Below are 21,742 nucleotides of genomic sequence, written 5' to 3'. Positions count from 1 at the left end.
CATCACTAACACGATTTTTGCATTAAAATCGTCGCTATAATCTTTTGTAAAATCCACTTTATATACTTACAGTATATCATACCTGCTCATTAATCATAGGGGAGTTTATTACTGTATTCAGTCCGCCCACTCAATTTGAATTGTCCCTGGTTTGCGCCGACGTCACATGAATAGGCTTGTCGTGGTCCCGCGCTTGCGCACTGTGTGCTGTCACCCACACTTGCACAATGTGTATTGTAAAGCCGCGTATTGCCGTGACAATCGGCTTGCTTGCGCAGTGACGATCGGCTCCCTTGCACGCAATTGAGAGCGTGGGACCTGATCGTCACTGCAAGCCGATTGTCACTGCGCACGCGCGGCTTTACAATACACATTGCGCAAGCACATTGCATCACTAACAACCTGCGGGCAGTTTACATGCTCCAACTGACATGACAGGTTCCCTTTAAATCCAGGACCTCAGCACTGCAAAACAACAGTGTTAACCACTGAGTCACCGCTCTGCAAAGCTACAGTGCTAACACTGAGCCACCATGCTGCAAAGTTAGTGATACCCACTGTGCCGTCCAAATACAGTTTTCTATGATAATAATGGCAATGCATGTGTTAAAATCAAATGCTATATGGATGATCTGTATGGGATCCGATTTTTTTTATGCACCCATAGACGTGAATGGAGGATACTCATCCGAAATATGGAAGAGACTGGTGTATGCTGCGATTTTTCACGCGGATGACTCGCCCAGGGGGATATGGGGGGGACACTCGGTACCCGGGCCTTGGCCTTCTATGGGATGTCACGGCAGTCGGCTCCCGGGCCCGTACCCTGGGGTCACTCTTTAAAAGGGGGTTTTGTTAACAGTTTGTTTCATGACGCCACCTGTGGTTCCCGGTAATGAGTACCGGCGCTGCTGCAGACCTCCGGGGGTGATGGGATGGCAGCTGGGATGTTTCTGCTCCCCACAGACAGAGCGGGCTCCCGGGGCAGTGTAGTTGCAGATGGTGATGCTGGGCGTTGTAGTGCAGGCGCGGTGGCGTGGTGGAAATAACAGACAGAGACAGCAGAGTGCAGTCATCCGAATTTACTCACAGTTCTTTAAGGTTCTTCAGGTACACTCTCCAGGTGTCAGACTCCCGCGTCGCAATGCGTTTGCCAGACAGGGGTTCAGCACTCCTTCAGGTATATTAGAAGCACTTAACGGGACCCCCTTTCTTTATGTTCCTTCCTTGACCGACTTCCCCCGCTGGGTCTTCTCCCTGCTGCCCTGCGCTCCCCACACAAAGTCCTGATCGGGTACTCTGAGATCCCTCCGGGCAACCTGGAGTTCCCAGACCTACTTGGTGCCCTTCACGGCGGCTAGGGTGAGGTTGTGGCGACTGCACCATGGAAGTGCAGAAGCCTCCGGTTTTCCCAGCCGAGACCTGGAGTAACATGGCTGGTCCAGGGACCGGTTCCCTTCTTGCGGCCTGATCCCTTTGACTCTTGGCAGATTCGGGCGTACGGGTGCCGTCCTGCACTCACCGTACCCCCTGGGATCCCTTTTGTTACCGGAGCCTTTCTCCTCTGCTCCCCTCCTGGTCCTCTTACCAGGCCCCAATTATGGAGCAGAGCTCCTGAAGAGACTCTGCTCCCCTCGTCTCCTCACTACTCACTGACTGTCCTTATTAACTAAGATGGCTCCCCTTTATATACACCTCCTATTCAAGTTCTCCCCTGTTCTGCGTCCTCCACCCACACCCACTACTGGTTCCCCCCAATCCAGCCAGGGACAGGGTAGCAAATGAAGTGCATAATGCCCTTCCAGCCGGCCTGGAGTAGTGTAGTGTTGAGTGCAGGTGTTGGGGTTCCGGGCAGCACTCCCTCCTTACCTGAGAGAAGGAGACACCACACCTCTGGGTGAGATACAGTACCTCTGTGGCGACTGAACCCTCAGGGGCGCCACAGGGACATTTGGTCCATGTAAAAAACGCTCATATGAACAACCCTATTCAATTACATTGATCTTAGCGCCGTCCGTGTGAGGTCAGTTTTTTCACACACAGCAATTGATCCAAAAATGCGATGGTGTGAACATAGCCTAATGGCAGAGCCTAGAATGTATCTACTATAGTGTATTACACACTGATTTTTCATGTCATTTTACCATGGAGAATTCTAGAACCTTCATGTTATGTCACCGGAGAGAAAACAACTATAAAACAGAGGCCAGCTCCACGCATCTCTGCATTATCTCCATACAGCATTACCAGAAGAATTACACTCTACCAGCCAATCACAGACGGCTATGATATGATTAGCAGTTACAGTGGCCAATCAGCTCCTCAGCGAAATACACAGCTTAAATATCTCCTGTTTTATTGGGGTTGCTAGGTAAAGGAGGCGGGCTCACCACATCAGCAGCTTGCACTGTTCTGGACACCATAGCGACAAGTGGGCGGGATATTACAGCGATGTAAGGTAATTAGCGGCGGCGAAATCCCACCCATTTGATTAGTGATGCCGCTCGGAGCTCCGCCTTTCACCGGCAGCTCGCTGTTCTCCCGGAGGAGGGGGCGGGCCCGGCCTGGGCGGTGCTGACAGGACAATAACAGCGAGCTCCGGGGCCGCCGTGAGAGCGGAACCCACCCGTGTGGAGAATACGACACCCTGGGGACGGCTCTGCTGTGGGGACCCGACAGCTGACTGTAGGTAAAGAGCGGCCGGGAATGGGGCGGCAATGGAAACGGTGCGGGCGGCGGCAGATAGCGGAGAATGAGCGGAATGGCATGGCTGGAGAGGGATGACTGGGAGACATGGATGTGCTGATACTACATGTGTGTGCTGGGATTACACGTACTGGGATTACTGGTGTGTTTATATCTAATGTGTTAGATGTATGTGCAGATATTACCTGTACTGGTATTATATATATCTACTGGTATTGTGTATATGTACTGGTATTATATGTATCTACTGGTATTGTGTATATGTACTGGTATTATATGTATGTACTGGTATTATATGTATCTACTGGTATTGTGTATATGTACTGGTATTATATGTATCTACTGGTATTGTATGTATGTACTGGTATTATATGTATCTACTGGTATTGTATGTATGTACTGGTATTGTGTATATGTACTGGTATTATATGTATCTACTGGTATTGTGTATATGTACTGGTATTATATGTATCTACTGGTATTGTGTATATGTACTGGTATTATATGTATCTACTGGTATTGTGTATATGTACTGGTATTATATGTATGTACAGCCAGTTATTATATGTACTGGTATTATATGTATGTACAGCCAGTTATTATATGTACTGGTATTATATGTATGTACAGCCAGTTATTATATGTACTGGTATTATGTGTGTGTCCTGGTAATATATATGCAATGGCATTGTATTTATGTACTGGTATTATATCTACTAGTATTATGTATATGTACTGGTATTATATCTACTAGTATTATGTATATGTACTGGTATTATATCTACTAGTATTATGTATATGTACTGGTATTATATCTACTAGTATTATGTATATGTACTGGTATTATGTGTGTGTCCTTGTGATAAAAAAAAAAATCTATATAATTACTGCCATTATATGTTTTGTACTAGTATTATATGTACTGGTATTACTGGTGGGTGCTGGTATTATATTTATTGCTATTCCAGCTGTGTAGTGTTGGTATTACCTGTATGTACTGGTATTATGCGTGTGTGCTGGTATTACATGCGTGTACTGGTATTACATGTATGTGCTGATTCTTCATGTGTGCTGATATTACATGTATGTAGTGTGGGATGCTGCTCTCCCTACAGTAATGGTGCTTGGCATGGTGACCCGCTGTATCATACACACTCATAAACACAGGCGGGGTTATGGAGGATTTACCGGTTTTAGGATTAGGATTGAGGTTTGCCTGTAAACGTTGCCTCAGTGGGGTCATGCCACCGTAGTGTTAAGCTGTAGAAGCCGTCACTCTCAGTACTAGTAGGTTTCATTCATTTTTTCTATTATAAGTCTGCCTGTCTCCAGATGTAGAAAATGACATCTGGCCATGAATGGTCCCAGGTGCCTCTAGTTTCTACAATGCTGGTCCTTATCAAAGATCCCATTGGATTGCATTCGAGCTTCTCTAGAAGATCCCATTGGTAACTACACAAGACTAGTATGTATTCTTAGCTATGTGCGCTTTGTCCATCCAACGGTTAAAACTCACAGAATTTAAAGGGGTTCTCTAGTTTATTTTTATATATCCTATTAGACAATTCTGACTGAATAAAGGGGGATGATGTGCAGGATCTTTATCTCTTAGAGACTACAATAAGCTTCTTTTGCTCTAGACTCTAGAGCAGTGGTCCCCAACCTTTTTTGCACCAGGGACCGGCTTGAAGCAAGATCATTTTTCCATGGCCCAGCAAGGAGTGGGTGGGGTGAGCGGGGCTTTGGTCATATGGGGGCGGGGTAATGGAGGGATTTGGAGTTTAGTGCATACTTATCATATAGTGTAGACCAGGTCCCCGCCAGGAGCTATGCCAGGAGCCCCACATAATGTGCTGTGCCAGGAGCCGCATCACTGAGGCCCCATCACGCCCTGCAGCAGGACAGGGCAGCTGTCCTGACAGCTGCTGTTCAGCTGCATTTACTTCATCCCAGGGGCGGACACAGACTGTAGTGGGCCCCTGTGCAAGAAATTTTTGGGGGCCCCCCCCCGCCCTTCATAAGGCAACAAAGTTGTGTAAACATAACCCCCCCATGTGCATCTCTCACCCCCGTGCATCTCTCACCCCCGTGCATCTCTCATCCCCCTCCGTGCATCTCTCATCCCCCTCCGTGCATCTCTCATCCCCCTCCGTGCATCTCTCATCCACCCCCCGTGCATCTCTCATCCACCCCCCGTGCATCTCTCATCCACCCCCCGTGCATCTCTCATCCACCCCCCGTGCATCTCTCATCCACCCCCCGTGCATCTCTCATCCACCCCCCGTGCATCTCTCATCCACCCCCCGTGCATCTCTCATCCACCCCCCGTGCATCTCTCATCCACCCCCCGTGCATCTCTCATCCACCCCCCGTGCATCTCTCATCCACCCCCCGTGCATCTCTCATCCACCCCCCGTGCATCTCTCATCCACCCCCCGTGCATCTCTCATCCACCCCCCGTGCATCTCTCATCCACCCCCCGTGCATCTCTCATCCACCCCCCGTGCATCTCTCATCCACCCCCCGTGCATCTCTCATCCACCCCCGTGCATCTCTCATCCACCCCCCGTGCATCTCTCATCCACCCCCCGTGCATCTCTCATCCACCCCCCGTGCATCTCTCATCCACCCCCCGTGCATCTCTCATCCACCCCCCGTGCATCTCTCATCCACCCCCCGTGCATCTCTCATCCACCCCCCGTGCATCTCTCATCCACCCCCCGTGCATCTCTCATCCACCCCCCGTGCATCTCTCATCCACCCCCCGTGCATCTCTCATCCACCCCCCGTGCATCTCTCATCCACCCCCCGTGCATCTCTCATCCACCCCCCGTGCATCTCTCATCCACCCCCCGTGCATCTCTCATCCACCCCCCGTGCATCTCTCATCCACCCCCCGTGCATCTCTCATCCACCCCCCGTGCATCTCTCATCCACCCCCCGTGCATCTCTCATCCACCCCCCGTGCATCTCTCATCCACCCCCCGTGCATCTCTCATCTCTCCCCTCCCCCCATGTGGATCTCTCATCTCTCCCCTCCCCCATGTGGATCTCTCATCTCTCCCCTCCCCCCCATGTGGATCTCTCATCTCTCCCCTCCCCCATGTGCATCTCTCATCTCTCCCCTCCCCCCCATGTGGATCTCTCATCTCTCCCCTCCCCCATGTGCATCTCTCATCTCTCCCCTCCCCCCCATGTGGATCTCTCATCTCTCCCCTCCCCCATGTGCATCTCTCATCTCTCCCCTCCCCCCATGTGCATCTCCCATTCCCCCCACTCCTAGTTAATTGTATTTAAAAAAAAATAAAACTTGTTATACTTACCCCCATGCGATCCCTGCAGAATCCTGGCGCTCGTCCAAATCGCTGACACCAGGTTCTCCTGACTTCCGGCCATGTGACGGCGCCGTCACATGACCGGAAGTCAGGGGAATAATGAAGGTGCTGCCGCAGCAGCGCAGCGCTAAGATGTCCCGGACCCGGCGCTTAGCATGCGGCCGGGGGCCCCATGAGCAGAGAGACGCACAAGAGGGGGGCTCCGAGGGGGCTCCTACCGGCCGGGCCCCATACTGGAGTCAGGGCAGTCATGCCCTGATGGCGGCCCTGCTGGAGGCTGGAGGGGCCCCCTCTCCCCGCGGACCGGCTGAAAAACCCCAACGGCCCGGTCCTGGTCCGCGGACCGGCGGTTGGGGACCTCTGCTCTAGAGGACCTCTCCAGCATATGGTGGCGCTGCAGGGAACTTGGACAATCACTTCTTAAGTACGAGTCCCCCAAGTGAAATAATGAAAATAAATGAATAAGAATGTAAGAAAAGCTTATACTCCCCTCCCACATCCGCGCTGTTCCCACGACATTTGCGACAGGTTCAGGTTTTCCAATGCACATGGGCTGCAGGCCTTACGTGACATTAGAATCAGTGGTCGCTGATTGACTGCTGCTCATCAATACTCCGTCAATGAGGACGTTCTCTCTGATAAAATAGTAAGGGCAGCAGCTGGTCAGTGACTGCTGATTGACTGTAGTCCTCACGTGACGTAACAATTTAATATGAACACCAGGGGACCTGGCGCAGATATAGCTGTAATGGTGCCGGTGCAGGACATGCCTATAAACTTTGCATGTTTTACTTTGGAGAGTCAGGCATTTAAGAAGAGGTTGTCCAAGTAGTGGACAAGCCCTTTAAAGTCAGCTTATTGACAAGGGTTAAGAACCCCTTTAACATATAACAACAGAGAAGTAATAACTTAAAGGGAACCTGTCAGGTCCAATAACGCTATAAATCTGCATTTATAGGATTAATCTGCAGGTTAACAGCATTATGAAGGTGTCCGGTTGCTGTACTGAAAGTGCGGCACCTGGGAGAAAATAAACTTTATTCCTCCCAGTAGCCGCCGGCTTTTAGTCATACAGATGTGCCAGGAGCAATTATAGTCACCAATTACTGTGGTGAATGGATGCACGTCCTGGCATCGACTGACAGCCGGCTCTGTAATACATCAGTGCAGAGCCGTCTGTCAGTCAGTGCAGGTTAATGGCTTTATCGGACCTGACCGGGTTCCTTTAAGGCTCTGGTCACAAATCCGTTTAGAAACTGTTTGTCTGATCCAATTTAGGAGCAAACTGAATAATTGATCTGTTGTATCAGTTATGCAAATGGTAACAGAGGGGTCCCATTGATTATTATGGGGTCTGTCTTGGTTCTGTTTATTAGAACGTAAGAAAAAGTTATGCACGCAGGACTGTATTTGAGTTCTAAAATCTAAATACCAAATGGGCCGCATAATAATTACTGGGACCGCTCTGCTTACATCTGTATAGCTGATGCATCTGATCTTGCTCCTTGTGTCTGTTCCTACTATATAATAATATTAGTAATTATAGTTTTTCACCTTTTTGTTCGATAAAGCATAAACTTTTTGTATTTGTTTCAATTTGTCTTTTTTTCCTGCCTGTTGCCTATTAATGTTGGTGTGTAATGATCTAGTCATAGGGATTTGGGGACATTTATAAATCTGTGAGGTGACAACCTATTAGGCCTCTGCTTTGCCTGTAGAACCGGCTGTATAAATATGAAGTCTGTAATTGGATTACCGGGATTGGGATGAGGGGTGCCATGCATACCCGGATTGGGGATGAGGGGTGCCATGCATACCAGGATTGGGGATTAGGGGTGCCATGCATACCAGGATTGGGGATTAGGGGTGCCATGCATACCAGGATTGGGGATGAGGGGTGCCATGCATACCCGGATTGGGGATGATGGGTGCCATGCATACCAGGATTGGGGATGAGGGGTGCCATGCATACCAGGATTGGGGATGAGGGGTGCCATGCATACCAGGATTGGGGATGAGGGGTGCCATGCATACCAGGATTGGGGATGAGGGGTGTCATGCATATCAGGATTGGGGATGAGGGGGACATGCATATCAGGATTGGGGATGAGGGGTGCCATGCATACCAGGATTGTGGATGAGGGGTGCCATGCATACCAGGATTGTGGATGAGGGGTGCCATGCATACCAGGATTGTGGATAAGGGGTGCCATGCATACCAGGATTGTGGATAAGGGGTGCCATGCATACCAGGATTGGGGATGAGGGGTGCCATGCATACCAGGATTGGGGATGAGGGGGGCCATGCATATCAGGATTGGGGATGAGGGGGGCCATGCATATCAGGATTGGGGATGAGGGGGCCATGCATACCAGGATTGGTGATGAGTGGGCAATACTTACCAGGATGGGGAAATTTACCAGTAGCTGCTGCGTTTCCCACCCTAGGCTTATACTCGAGTCAATAAGTTTTCCCAGTTTTTTGAGGTAAAATTAGGTGCCTCGGCTTATATTCGGGTTGGCTTATGCTCAAGTATATATGATAATTGCTTTGGGTGATACTTCTGTTTATATGGACTCCCTTTTATTAGTCTCTCTGTAAGATCAATATAGCTGAGCAGAAAGTGAATGTTCACACTTGCATATCTTCCATTCTCAGATGACAAATGTGAGGATGGCAAAAGTTGTCATCAGCCGCATTAGTTTTTCCATTTCCCATCCCATTCACTTCATTTGTTGGACATATACTGCACGTCACCTTTCCATTGAATCCAGGGTTAGAACGTTGTGGATGCGCACTGTAAACAGACAATCGGGCAACGTTGCTGCATATTAATATCCATTTAGATTACATTGACAATGACTGATCATTGAGCAAACAGAACCTGTCCAGAAATGCACCTAGTTAGCATGAGCCCAAATCCTTGTACACTGTCACATAGACAACGCATCAGTATATCAGTACAAGTATCAGTACAAAGCAGTATATCGTCTGCATTTGCGGATCTTAAAATGAATGGATTCTATGGTACTTAAAAGGCTAGGCCTACACATTGACCTCTGTTGCTGTAATCATTGCTGCTTAGTAGCATGTGATGTCATAATCCATCCTGTTTTAATGGCTACCTGTCTGTTTAGAAATTCTGTTCAGTCTATGGGTAACGTAATAGAGAAGGGGGAGCTGAACAGAATGATGTATAGGTTTGTGGGAAAAGATTCAGCATTGCTTGTGTCTTATTCCTGACATAACAGCTCATTCTGGGCTCAGATAAGGGGTTTAGCCCTAATCAATGACTGACAGCCTTCCCTGTATTACTATCAATCACTGATTAGCACCACCCCCTTAACTATCTGCTCAGGATGAGCATGAATTTTAATGAAATCTGTCGCTAGATTCATTCTGCCAAAACTACGGGCAGCATGATTTAGAGCCTGGCTGTGTGATTGCAACCAGATATAACTTTAGATGCTTAAGAGAAACCGTAGTTTGAAAAGCTGGCCTAGAACTATAGAGACATGACCCGTCCTTCACCGCCCCCGAGCGGCTTTTCCACCGCTGCTTTAGTTGATTGACAGGTTGTTACTTATACACTCACATGGGAGAGATCTGTCAATCAGCTTGAGTGAGGCGGGGCAGAAGCCTGCCGATGGCTGCACCGCACTAGTCAGGTCTCTCCCTGTAGTCCCCAGTCAGCTTTACCAATGGCAGAGTGTTTCAGAGAAAGACCTACCAGACTGCAATGATTCATACTGCCCATGGTTCGTGACAGGTTCCCTTTAATTAAGAAATCACAAGTTCTATTGGGGCTTTTTGCACATAACTGGTCAGCTTCAGATTAGACTTCATGTTCAATGCAAAGGGTTCCCTTTAAGATTTACTGTTTTATAGATATTATGGTTTCCTACTAGTTTTGTGTGCTGCACCATACAATATACTTTTCTATGTTTACACATGAAAAATATGACTCTTTTTTTTTTTTTTTTTTTTTTCAAAGAACGAATACAACAGCTCTGCATTTGTCATAATCACTGAACATATTATCAGCGGAGCCCATTTTACTGCAGAAGGAAATTCATAGGCGAACTGTATGTTGTCAATGACAAATGAGTCTAATCCTCCACTGCACGTGGCAGTGTTACAGCATTGTCTCAGCCTATGTAGTCTAAACCATAATGGAAATCTAAAAGACTAGCCCATCAAGATAACCACTTAAATGTTTTTTTTTTACCTCTTTTTCATAACTGGTGAAAAGAAGGAGATTGTTATAAAATAAATATTAGTCTCCTATCCAGAACAGCTCTAGGTTCCCAGCCTCAGTGAGCTCTGCCAGGACCGGAAGTTTAGAAGTGATAACATGTCATCCTTACAGTCACCTGACCACCGAGGCCAATGATTGGTTGCAGGGTCAGGTGACTAACGCATTGGATGTAGTCATGGAGATCAATAGAACGGCAGGAGTTCAGAGGGATAAGTAACACCTTTATCCCTTCCCTCTGACCAGTTTTGAAAACCTGAAAACATCATTGAAAGGTACATAGATCGCTATTAAAAAAATGTTAATATTCTCAGTGAAAAATAAAAACTTAATTGTTCATAGATTATCATGTACACTTATTCTGCACCATTTCTGCACTTTCTAGGTAAATTAGGTTACTTGCATTTTTTCCATTGTGTTTGCTTTTATTTACATGCTTTTTTATCACATTTGTAACGCCGCGGTTTTCGTCATTTTGGTATGTCATGTTTTAAATGAGTCTGTTTTGTTTTTGATACTTCTGATATTTGGCTTTGACAAAATTTCACTGATACAGTCGTGTGGATTACATGCATTTTTTAACTGCAGATTTTTCGCATGTAATGCAGGTCTATGGGGAGAATCTGCACGTAAAACACAGTTTATCCGCAAGAGAAATTGACATATTGTGGATTTTGAAAACGCACCGCAGATCAGTTTACACTGCATAAAAAGAAAAAGCTCAGTGGGCATGAGATTTCTATGAATCTATTAATCTTGGGAATTTAGCGTTAGAATAAAGTTTACTGAACCAACTCATTTAGTTGGTGCTACCAGACTGTTCAACATGTTACCATCCTACTTTCACCCTTTCTCACCCTGAGAATGTAGCTCATATAATCTTGCAGTATGGCAACTCACTAACCAATACTAATGACCATATTTCAGCTATGATCTCCACTAGTGATGAGCACAAGTGGTCGTCTCTCGAGTTTGCCTAGGGTGCTCGGGTATGCACTGAGTATCGCGGGTGCTCGAGTGAGATGTTCGAGTCCCCGCGGCCGCATGTTTTGCGGCTGTTAGACAGTCACAGAACATGTGGCGATTGTTTATCAGGCAGTCCCCGTATGTTTTGTGGCTGTCTAACAGCCGAGAAACATGTGGCCCCAGGGACTCGAAAATGTCATTCCAGCACCCACGATATTCAGTGCATACCCGAGCACCCTAGGCAGACTCAAGTAACGAGTACTTGCGCTCATCACTGATCTCCACTTCACTCCTCATCTTCAGCCAGTATAAAGGAGGAGAGGAATGGCTGCAGTGGAATGGACAGTCTGCAGGGACTGGATAGAGATGTTATGTTATGTCCTCCTGTCCCTGTGTTACTCTGTTTTTTCAGAAGTTAACCTGCAAAATGAAAAATAAAATAAAAATACATATTTGGCATTATTGCACATACAACAACCTGACCTATAAAACTAGCTTGACACTTACCTATCCCTGTGAATGCTGTAAAAACAAATATTTTATTTTTTGTATTCAGAAAAGGGGAAAGACTCTATTTCAAATATTGTATTAATTTTTACTTTTCTTTTTTTTTTATCTGCCTTGAGGACTTGAAAAGTGTAGCATATACTACATCATTTTCACTATATGCTGCAATTCCGATCTCCGATGATGGCTATCTACCAGTGGAGTACTAAGGATATATGAACATAGTCTTTGAGGCTGTTCAAGCAAGAAGCTTCAGGAATCTCTCCTTTTTAGGGAGGAGTTTTTTCTTTCTTGAAGAGTTTTTTTTTTTTGTTTAAGCAGTTTTGAAGAGGTTTTGGAAAAGTTTTTTTTCCTGTAGTGTTTTTTTTTCAGCCTCTTGACTGAACAGTGCTCAGTTTGGAGAAGGTTCTTTCAGGAGATGCTTAACAGAAGTGGCACACTTTCTTTTTTCCATCAGGTATTTTTCAAACCCTCTTCAGGAGAAAAATGCTAAAAAAAAAACCTCCTCATTATGAACAACAAAGTGGATTTCCCTTAAAAATAAATTAGAAATGTTTCTAAAGCAGTTTTTAAGGAGGATTAGTTAAAGGATATGCTAAAAAAAATCTCAAAAAATTTAGTGTGCACATACCCTAAGGGTATGTTCACACTGCGTCTTTTTCCAGTGGTCAGAAACTTCAGTTTTTCAAGTCAGACGCTTCAGGAATTGTAGTTGTTCTGGCTTTTTTGCTTCATTTTCTAATAATGAGTGTGTTTTGTTGTTGTTTTTTTTTTAATCAATTTTTTGGATCATTTCCTGAAGCGTTTTTTCATTTTTTTCTGCCCATGTTTTTTTTTTTTCCAACATTTTTGGGATCTTTTTATTGGCATTTGCTGACTTGTTTGACATCCATTAACCCCTTCAGGACCCAGCCTATTTTGACCCTAAAGACCAGTGTCCCTTTACGAAGTAAAAACTCTGGAACACTTCAACGGACCCTAGCGATTCTGAGATTGTTTTTTCGTGACATATTGGGCTTCATGTTAGTATTAAATTTAGGTCGATAATATTTGCGTTTAATTGTGAAAAAATCAAAAATTTAGAAAATTTCGCAATTTTTAAATTTTGAATTTTTATTCTGCTAAACCAGAGAGTGATGTGACACAAAATAGTTAATAAATAACATTTCCCACATGTCTACTTTACATCAGCACAAATTTTGGAAAAAAAAAATTTGGGGGTAGGAAGTTTGAAGGGTTCAAAGTTCATCAGCAATTTATCTTTTTTCCAGCAAAATTTACAAAAATTTCCCTTCTGAGTCCTGCCGTGCACCCAAACAGTGGTTTATGACCACATATGAGGTATCGGTGTACTCAGGAGAAATTGCCCAACAAATTTTAGGATGCATTTTATCCTGTTACCCATGTGAAAATTAAAAAATTTAGGCTAAAAGAAAATTTTTGTGGAAAAAAAAAAAAAATACTTTTTCGTTTTCACAGATCAATTTGTGAAGCACCTTGGGATTTAAAGTGCAGACTATGCATCTAGATAAGTTCCCTGGGGGGTCTAGTTTCCAAAATGGGGTCACTTGTGGGGGAGCTCCAATGTTTAGGCACACAGGGGCTCTACAAACGCGACATGGTGTCCGCTAACAGTTTGAGCCGATTTTCCAATTTGTTAGCGGACACCATGTCGCGTTTGGAGAGCCCCTGTGTGCCTAAACATTGGAGCTCCCCCACAAGTGACCCCATTTTGGAAACTAGACCCCCCAGGGAACTTATCTAGATGGGTGGTGAGCATTGTGAACCCCCAGGTGCTTCACAAATTAATCTGTAAAAATGAAAAAAGAAAATTTTTCTGGAAATTTTTTTTTTTCACTTTTCCAAATCCATTTGTGAAGCACCTGGGGGTTCACAATGCTCACCACCCATCTACATAAGTTCCCTGGGGGGTCTAGTTGTGATGTTGTGTATGTCATGCTAGTGTGGGTGAGTTCTGTAGGGAAGGTCAGGATGTGCTAGTCCGGGGACGTGATGAATTTTGAAGCATTCATTCAAACAGTCCCGGTTTGTCAGGACGTGTTTCACAGTGGAAACGGGTGACCTTTCTTATGCCCCTTTTATGGCAGACTCGGCACCTTTTTCTAACTGTGACCTCACCGGAAAAATGTTGCCCTGGTACCACACGGGAGACTGGAGTTCCAGGGGTGCTGGGGCCCGCTTCTTCTTCACCTCTAAAAATCAGGGCCTTTATCACCGCCTCCTGAAAGTTGAGGAAGGTGTTGGTGGTCTGGCCTTGAACGATGTGCACGGCCAGTTTTTTATACCAAACCTTCGCCTTCCGCATGGCACTGTAGGGCTGGAGGACTTGATCAGAAAGATCAACTCCCCCCATGTGCTTGTTGTACCCCAGGGCACAGTCCGGTTTGTGGACCGGTGCTGGGGTACCTCTAACTGTGGTGGCCGTGGTGCCGGTACCATGGATTGTGGTCAAGAAAAAGACGTCCCTTTTGTCTTTGAACTTCACCACAACCATGTTGCCGCTACATTGGGCTCGGCTCTCACCCTTTGGGAGAGGCTGCTCAATTAGTGTCAAAGGGAGACCCCTCTGGGTTCTGCGCACAGTACCACAAGCGGCGGTAGCTCTGGCAGAGAGGGACTGAAATAGTGGGATGCTTGTGTAAAAGTTATCAACGTATAGATGGTAACCTTTATCAAGCAGTGGGCGGATCAAATCCCACACTATTTTCCCACTCACCTTCAGAGCAGGTGGACATTCTGGGGGCTGGATCCTCGAATCCTTTCCTTCGTACACTCTAAAGCTGTGAGTGTACCCTGAGGCACTCTCGCACAGCTTGTTGAGTTTTATTCCGTACCTCGCCCTCTTACTGAGCAGGTATTGTCGGAATTGAAGCCTCCCTTTGAAGTGGATGAGGGATTCATCCACAGAAATTTGCCTTTGGGGAACGTACACTTCCGCAAGCTTGTTGCTGAAGTGTTCGATGACCGGACGAATTTTGAACAGTCTGTCAAAATTCGGGTCATCACGGGGAAGGCTGTCCGCGTTATCCCTGAAATGTAAAAATTTGTGAATGACCTCAAATCTTTTGCGGGTCATCACCATTCCGAACACTGGAGTTTTATATAAAATATCAGTACTCCAGTATTGGCGGATTTCTGGTTTCTTCACAATCCCCATGTGAAGTACCAGTCCCCAATATTTCAACATTTCTACTGAGTCAATGGGACTCCAAGTAGAAAACATTGAATTTGGGTTTGCAGCCAAAAATTGTTGGGCGTAGATATTGGTCTGCTCCACCATGAGACTGACAATGGCCTCAGAGAAATAGACTTTGAAAAAAGTCTATTTCCCTGAGATTTGCTGTCTCAAACTGGATTCCTGATTGGGGAAGGAAATCAGGAATCCGTGGAGTGTAATTTTCAGGGACGGGGGTCCACACTGGGGCCCTGGTGCTAGGTTGGGCGTGACTAGCACCAGGTGGAGGGTTACTCACAGATGGCTGTGGGTCTTCTTCCACGGCCTCCGGACGATGTCTTGACCTCTGACGTCGTCTTGGTGCCGGCTCGGTGTCACTGGAGGAGGAAGAATGGGAGGAATAGAGGAACGTGGGGTCCTCTCCCTCACTATCAGCTTTTGAGGCAATAATGGAATATGCCTCCTCAGCTGTGTACGCCCTAGACTGGGTTGAGCGGGACGGGCGGGACATTTTGTGTGCTGTGTGCAAAAAAAAAAAAATCAAAACTTTATTATAGTGTGAGTGCTTGGTGTAAACTTCTGCAATCACGTGTGGGGACTGTCAGGTGTAGGGGACTGTCAGGTGTAGGGGACTGTCAGGTGTAGGGGGCGCTCTCAGGCACACGGGGCCCAGGAGGGGGGCGCACTCAGGCACACGGGGCGCGCTCAGGCACACGGGGCGCAGGAGGGGGCGCGCTCAGGCACACGGGGCGCAGGAGGGGGCGCGCTCAGGCACACGGGGCGCAGGAGGGGGCGCGCTCAGGCGTAGGAGGGGGCAGAAAGGGGGGGCAGGAAGCCGGCAGTAGCAGCAGCAGGGGGGGGTGATCACTGGGGCAGAAGGGGGCAGAAAGGGGGGCAGGAGCCGGCAGCAGCAAGGGGGGTAGGAGGCTGGCAGCTGCAGGGGGGGTTGATCACTGGGTTGGGGGGGTTGATTACTGGGAACTGGGGGGATGATTACTGGGAACTGGGGGGATGATTACTGGGAACTGGGGGGATGATTACTGGGAACTGGGGGGATGATTACTGGGGACGGGGGGGTGATCACTGGGACAGGGGGATGATCACAGGGAGGGATGGTGGGTGATCACAGGCGCAGGAGATTTACAGTGAGCCTGCTGCTGCCTGTGATCACCTTACACCGGCTGGCAGAAGGAGAGCACCAGCCGGTGGATGAAGACGTGGGAGAGGGAGCGGTAGGAAATTGGACTGGGGTGGAAAGGGGGGGTGGTAAGGGATGGAGGGGGGGGTCGGGGGCTAAGTGGGGGCTGGAGTCGGACAAGGGGGGAAATATTTACCAGCGGTGACAGCGGCGGCAATGGGGGGCAGCGGCGGATCGGTGGTGGCGGCAGATCGCTGGCGGCGGCGGGTCTGGAGTCGACGTTGGCGGCGGCAGATCGGCGGGTAACCAAACTCCTCAGCTTCCACGAACGGGATGAAAGCTGGGGAGTTTGGTCAGCCATTGTAAACATCCCCCTCCACATCTGATTGGAGGGCCAGCGTCACATGGACACTAGCCCCAATCAGATCTGGGGGGGGGGACAGAGGTGACACTCCTCCCAGCCAATGGCTGATGCTATATGCCCAGATTGTAAATATTTCACCAATTTTCATTGGTGAAATATTTAATTCATTCCGATTGGCAGTTTCACTAAAGTGAAAGTGAAACTGCCAATCGGAGGGGTCCTAGGTATGGGGGGGGGTTAATCCACCCCCCATGGGGTCAACTTCAGGTTGTCTAGTTGCATCAGCAACTGTGACACCTGAGTGACCCCGCTCGCACGCGCTGCAGGGTCGCGATCCCTCCATGTCACAGACTCTTTGACATGGGTCGGTAACGCACCGATTTCCATGTCACAGATGCTGTGACACCGGTTGGGAAGGGGTTAAGTAATGAATATAGTAGTCTTGTGTTTTGAGGTGAAAACTCTTCTAGGAGACTGAAAAAGACACATCTTCCTATCGGAAATGACCTGAAGAATGGACATGTTACTTCTTTTCATCTCTTGGTGGTTTTGAAACCCTGAAGAGTTTAGTTTACCTGAAAAGCCTGAATATATGAACAGCAAATAGTTTTTGCATAGAAATAAATAGGAATATTCTTTTGAGATATTGGTGAGCGCTTTTTCTGGCATTTTTCGTAGAGTACACACTCATAGAATGCTGGAAGAAGACGCAGCGTGGAAATACAAAACCCAAGAAAGACATAAAACTGAGCATGTACCCTATAGAAAGTAAATAGTAATAGTACATGTAAATAACATAGGGTACTAAGTTAACGCCACTTTGATAGAAAAAGCATAAATATGCGATCCCACCACGACAAAGTGTACCCATTGGGACAGTCCTAACATGCTGGTTTTTGTAGAGTACACACTCATAGAACGCTGGAAGAAGACGCAGTGTGCCCTACAATGGCAGAGAAAGCTGTCAGCTAATGATATGTGGGCCAGGGATGCCGCCGTTTATGAATATCAAGGACCCCACCTCCAGCATGTGCGCACCTAATAATCAGATAGGGCAGCATAATCTTGCTAACAGATTCCCTTTTATGAAGAAAAACATGCAAGAAATTTCCATAAAGCTATATAATCACAAAAGAAGTCCAGGCATAAACATACAGGCTTAATCTAAATAAATCTCATAAACTCACATTCCATTCCCATTGAAACCTCAGGAGAAGAACAGCTAGTTTGGATGTACATCTCAATGTATGTTTATTTCTGCTTTGCAGAAGGGCAACCACTTTTCTTTGTTGGTATGATTGATACTAGTAAATTAATTGGTTTTGTACATAGAGCCATCCTAGATAGTAGTGGCGTGAAATTTCAGTTTCTTGGCATTACTTGCCCCTTACTTTTCATTATTGTTTTCTATATGTGTTTAAAGAGGGCATTTCACCATATTTTTCATGTTGAACTGGACACACAGGCAATAATGGCTGCAGAGCGGAATAAAACATTTCATTTCACTATTGCATTGTGTTCAGTTTAACGTGAAAAATAAAGTGAAATGGCCGCTTTAAAAGCTTTGTTGTTTTTTTTTTGAAAGAATGTGTTGCATCTAATATTTCCAGCGTGTTTAATTGTGTATAAGGGAACATTTTGGAATATATTCCTGCCATTGTATTGCCTCTGAACCTTCAAGTATTCCAATCTTTAACCAAAGAAAGTCTGGTTGAAACTTACAACTGCTATCATTTTCAGGTAGCCAAAAGTTTTGTTGTTTTTCCCTACTTTAGGAGTCAGTAAAAAAGCCGAGCTTTTCACTTAACTGGAATTCACCCAGGATAGAAACTGTTTGGTTTTGGTGTTTTGCCCAGGGCTGTGGAGTTGGAGTCGTGGAGTCTGTGTTCATTTTGGTGGAGTCGATATAAAATGGACCGACTCTGACTCCAAAAATATATAATAAATTGGGTTCAGTAGTACAATGCAGTAAGTGCTGTACATGTTTTCACAAGAATTTGGTAAAGTTATGAAATGTCCGTTCTGTTCCTGATCTAAGGGTCTCGGCTTTTAGTTGAGATGAATCTGTGCTGCACTTTATGTACACGCTCAGTAGTGAGGCTGTGATGTGGAGTCAGGGAAATTGAGGAGTCTGAGTCGGTGGTTTGGCTTACTGACTTCACAGCCCTGCTGTTAGTAAAATAATATAATCAGCCCCTCCACTGTAATAAAAAGTGTTTTAAAAGGGTTATCCAGGACTATATATTTTTTTACTAACACATTCTATGTACAGGAGGAACAATAAGGGTTGGCCAGAATTGCTTCTCTATCACTCCTTGGCTTTAAAATGTAATCTGCTCTGGAAAAATAAAAGCTGATTGGTTGTTTTCAGGAACAAAGGCAGTTTTTTGTGTTTTTTTCTTTACAGTTTTGACAAATAAGGTCTAATAATAATAGGCCTTTCTGAGAGAGAACTATAGGACTTGCTGATAATATGTACATTTGTAGCCATACCCTATCTATGGGCGCAAAATAGAAGGCTGCAAAAGGTGATTTATTACTAGAACGTTGATGATGTATGGTCTCCGTTATATTCACTTTTTTGCTGGCTGGTTTACTGAATTATTATCCATCTTGTATTTATATCAACTCTTTATTTGAGCATCTGGAAACCAATCATGGCGTTTCCACCTGTAAAGCTCCGGTCATAAATGCATTGCATATTGAAGAACCTGTGTGACCCTGCCATGACAGCAGATGATTGATGTTGTTGGGGTGTGATATCCGGTCTTGCATTGCCCTGTATTTATGGTATGACATGAGACGACATCTTATTTTGAAATTGCATTCAACAACATAGTCCCGGGTAAATTGACTGTATTTTAATTTCTGCTTGTAACAAGATGCAGTCTTGACAATTATTTTGCTGCCAGATAATAATACTGCTATTTTCCTATGCAGAATAGGGATGGTAAGAGGCTGCTGGAGAGGAAGCTAAGCAGCTGGGCTTAGTGAAGCTCAGAGCAGGGTTACTGGATTCCTTGTGCATTACTTGCTGCATTATTTCTCCTAAATTAGAAGATGGATTGAGCGGAGTGTATTTTCTGTTATTCCCCTAGTCCAGAATTGTAATAGAGACACATACAGCCCAGATGCTGAGCAGCAGATTGTATCCGGATTACTGCTTTTATTACAGAGCAGTGGTTTCTTTGGGAAGGATTTCATTCTTTGTGCTGTCATTATTTATAAGGACTTATTGTGTGATAAACCCACATATTGTGTCGCTTACCAGACATGTGATCCTTTTGTTTTGCACCTGTGTACACACATCCCAGTGTTTTGTCTCTAGAGTTTGGCTAACACTTGCCGCCTTATTATTTTCATTTTTTGGAAAACATATCATCAGAAAATGGCATATTAAAACCATAATTTGTAACATTGCATTATATATATTGGCCACTAGATGTCAGCACAACATGGTACACTCTAAGCAGCTAAACAAGAGAATCTCGTTTTACTGTCTGCTGTTAACCGGAATCTTACCTCTATATCCTCACCTAGGAGGGAGTCCATTGTAGTCATTTAGTCTGGATAATACGATAGTAATGCACAGCCTACTCCATCTACACCGCGTGCAGAATTATTAGGCAAATGAGTATTTTGATCACTTTGATACTTTTTATACATGTTGTCCTACTCCAAGCTGCATAGGCTTGAGAGCCAACTACCAATTAAGTAAATCTGGTGATGTGCATCTCTGTAATGAGGAGGGATGTTGACTAATGACATCAACACCCTATATAAGGTGTGCTTAATTATTAGGTAACTTCCTTTCCTTTGGCAAAATGGGTCAGAAGAGAGATTTGACGGGCTCTGAAAAGTCCAAAATTGTGAGATGTCTTGCAGAGGGATGCAGCAGTCTTGAAATTTCCAAACTTTTGAAGCATGATCACCGAAAAATCAAGCGTTTCATGGCAAATAGCTAACAGGGTCGCAAGAAGCGTGTTGGCCAAAAAAAGATGCAAAATAACTGCCCATGAATTGAGGAAAATCAAGTGTGAAGCTGCCAAGATGCCATTCGCCACCAGTTTTGCCATATTTTAGAGCTGCAACGTTACTGGAGTATCAAAAAGCACAAGGTGTGCGATACTCAGGGACATGGCCAAGGTAAGGAAGGCTGAAAAACGACCACCTTTGAACAAGAAACATAAGATAAAATGTCAAGAATGGGCCAAGAAATATCTTAAGACTGATTTTTCTAAGGTTTTATGGACTGATGAAATGAGAGTGACTCTTGATGGGCCAGATGGATGGGCCAGAGGCTGGATCAGTAAAGGGTAGAGAGCTCCACTCCGACTCAGACGCCAGTAAGGTGGAGGTGGGGTACTGGTATGTGCTTGTATCATCATAGATGGACTTGTGGGACCTTTTCGGGTTGAGGATGGAGTGAAGCTCAACTCCCAGACCTACTGCCAGTTTCTGGAAGACAACTTCTTCAAGCAGTGGTACAGGAAGAAGTCGGTATAGTTCAAGAAAAACATAATTTTCATGCAGGACAATGCTCCATCACATGCATCCAACTACTCCACAGCGTAGCTGGCCAGTAAAGGTCTAAAAGAAGAAAAAATAATGGCATGGCCCCTTTGTTCACCTGATTTGAACCCCATAGAGAACCTGTGGTCCATCATAAAATGTGAGATCTACAGGGAGGGAAAGCAGTACACCTCTCGGAACAGTGTCTGGGAGGCTGTGGTGGCTGCTGCACGCAATGTTGATCGAAAACAGATCAAGTAACTGACAGAATCTATGGATGGAAGGCTGTTGCGTGTCATCATAAAGAAAGGTGGCTATATTGATCACCAATTTTTTGGGTTTTTGTTTTTGCATGTCAGAAATGTGTATTTCTAAATTTTGTGCACTGATATTGGTTTACCTGGTGAAAATAAACAAGCGAGATGGGATTATATTTGGTTTTTATTAAGTTGCCTAATAATTCTGCACAGTAATAGTTACCTGCACAAACAGATATCCTCCTAAGATAGCCAAATCTAAAAAAAAAAAACACTCCAACTTCCAAAAATATTAAGCTTGGATATTTATGAGTCTTTTGGGTTGATTGAGAACATAGTTGTTGATCAATAATAAAAATAATACTCTAAAATACAACTTGCCTAATAATTCTGCACACAGTGTATGACTATATTAGATACCGTAAGAGTTAGATCCTCAACAACAACCAGATTTTTAAATATGTGTTAATACTAAAAACAATCCCTTATACCTCTGATATTGGTG

The 21,742-nt window shown here is 45.5% G+C and overlaps 1 protein-coding gene across 15 annotated transcripts in view; it reads left to right on the top strand.

Moving 5' to 3' along the window:
• The first annotated feature begins 2,486 nt into the window (after window positions 1–2,486).
• Window positions 2,487–21,742, top strand: part of ARVCF (ARVCF delta catenin family member) — an 892,847-nt gene continuing 873,591 nt past the window's right edge. For 7 of the 15 annotated variants that reach the window (XM_073675659.1, XM_073675564.1, XM_073675598.1 and 4 more), the window contains exon 1: window positions 2,488–2,685. The gene's annotated coding sequence lies outside the window, so the exon portion shown is untranslated. Of the gene's footprint in view, window positions 2,690–21,742 lie in introns of all 15 variants that reach the window. The other 8 variants (XM_073675555.1, XM_073675650.1, XM_073675544.1 and 5 more) reach the window with 4 other exon arrangements.

Source organism: Phyllobates terribilis, unplaced genomic scaffold (assembly GCF_046119375.1).
Source record: "Phyllobates terribilis strain yellow unplaced genomic scaffold, ASM4611937v1 Scaffold_1__5_contigs__length_1240528914, whole genome shotgun sequence".
Classification (NCBI taxonomy): Eukaryota; Metazoa; Chordata; class Amphibia; order Anura; family Dendrobatidae; genus Phyllobates; species Phyllobates terribilis.
Note: the sequence above shows the minus strand (reverse complement) of the source record. Positions and strands in the feature narration are given on the sequence as shown.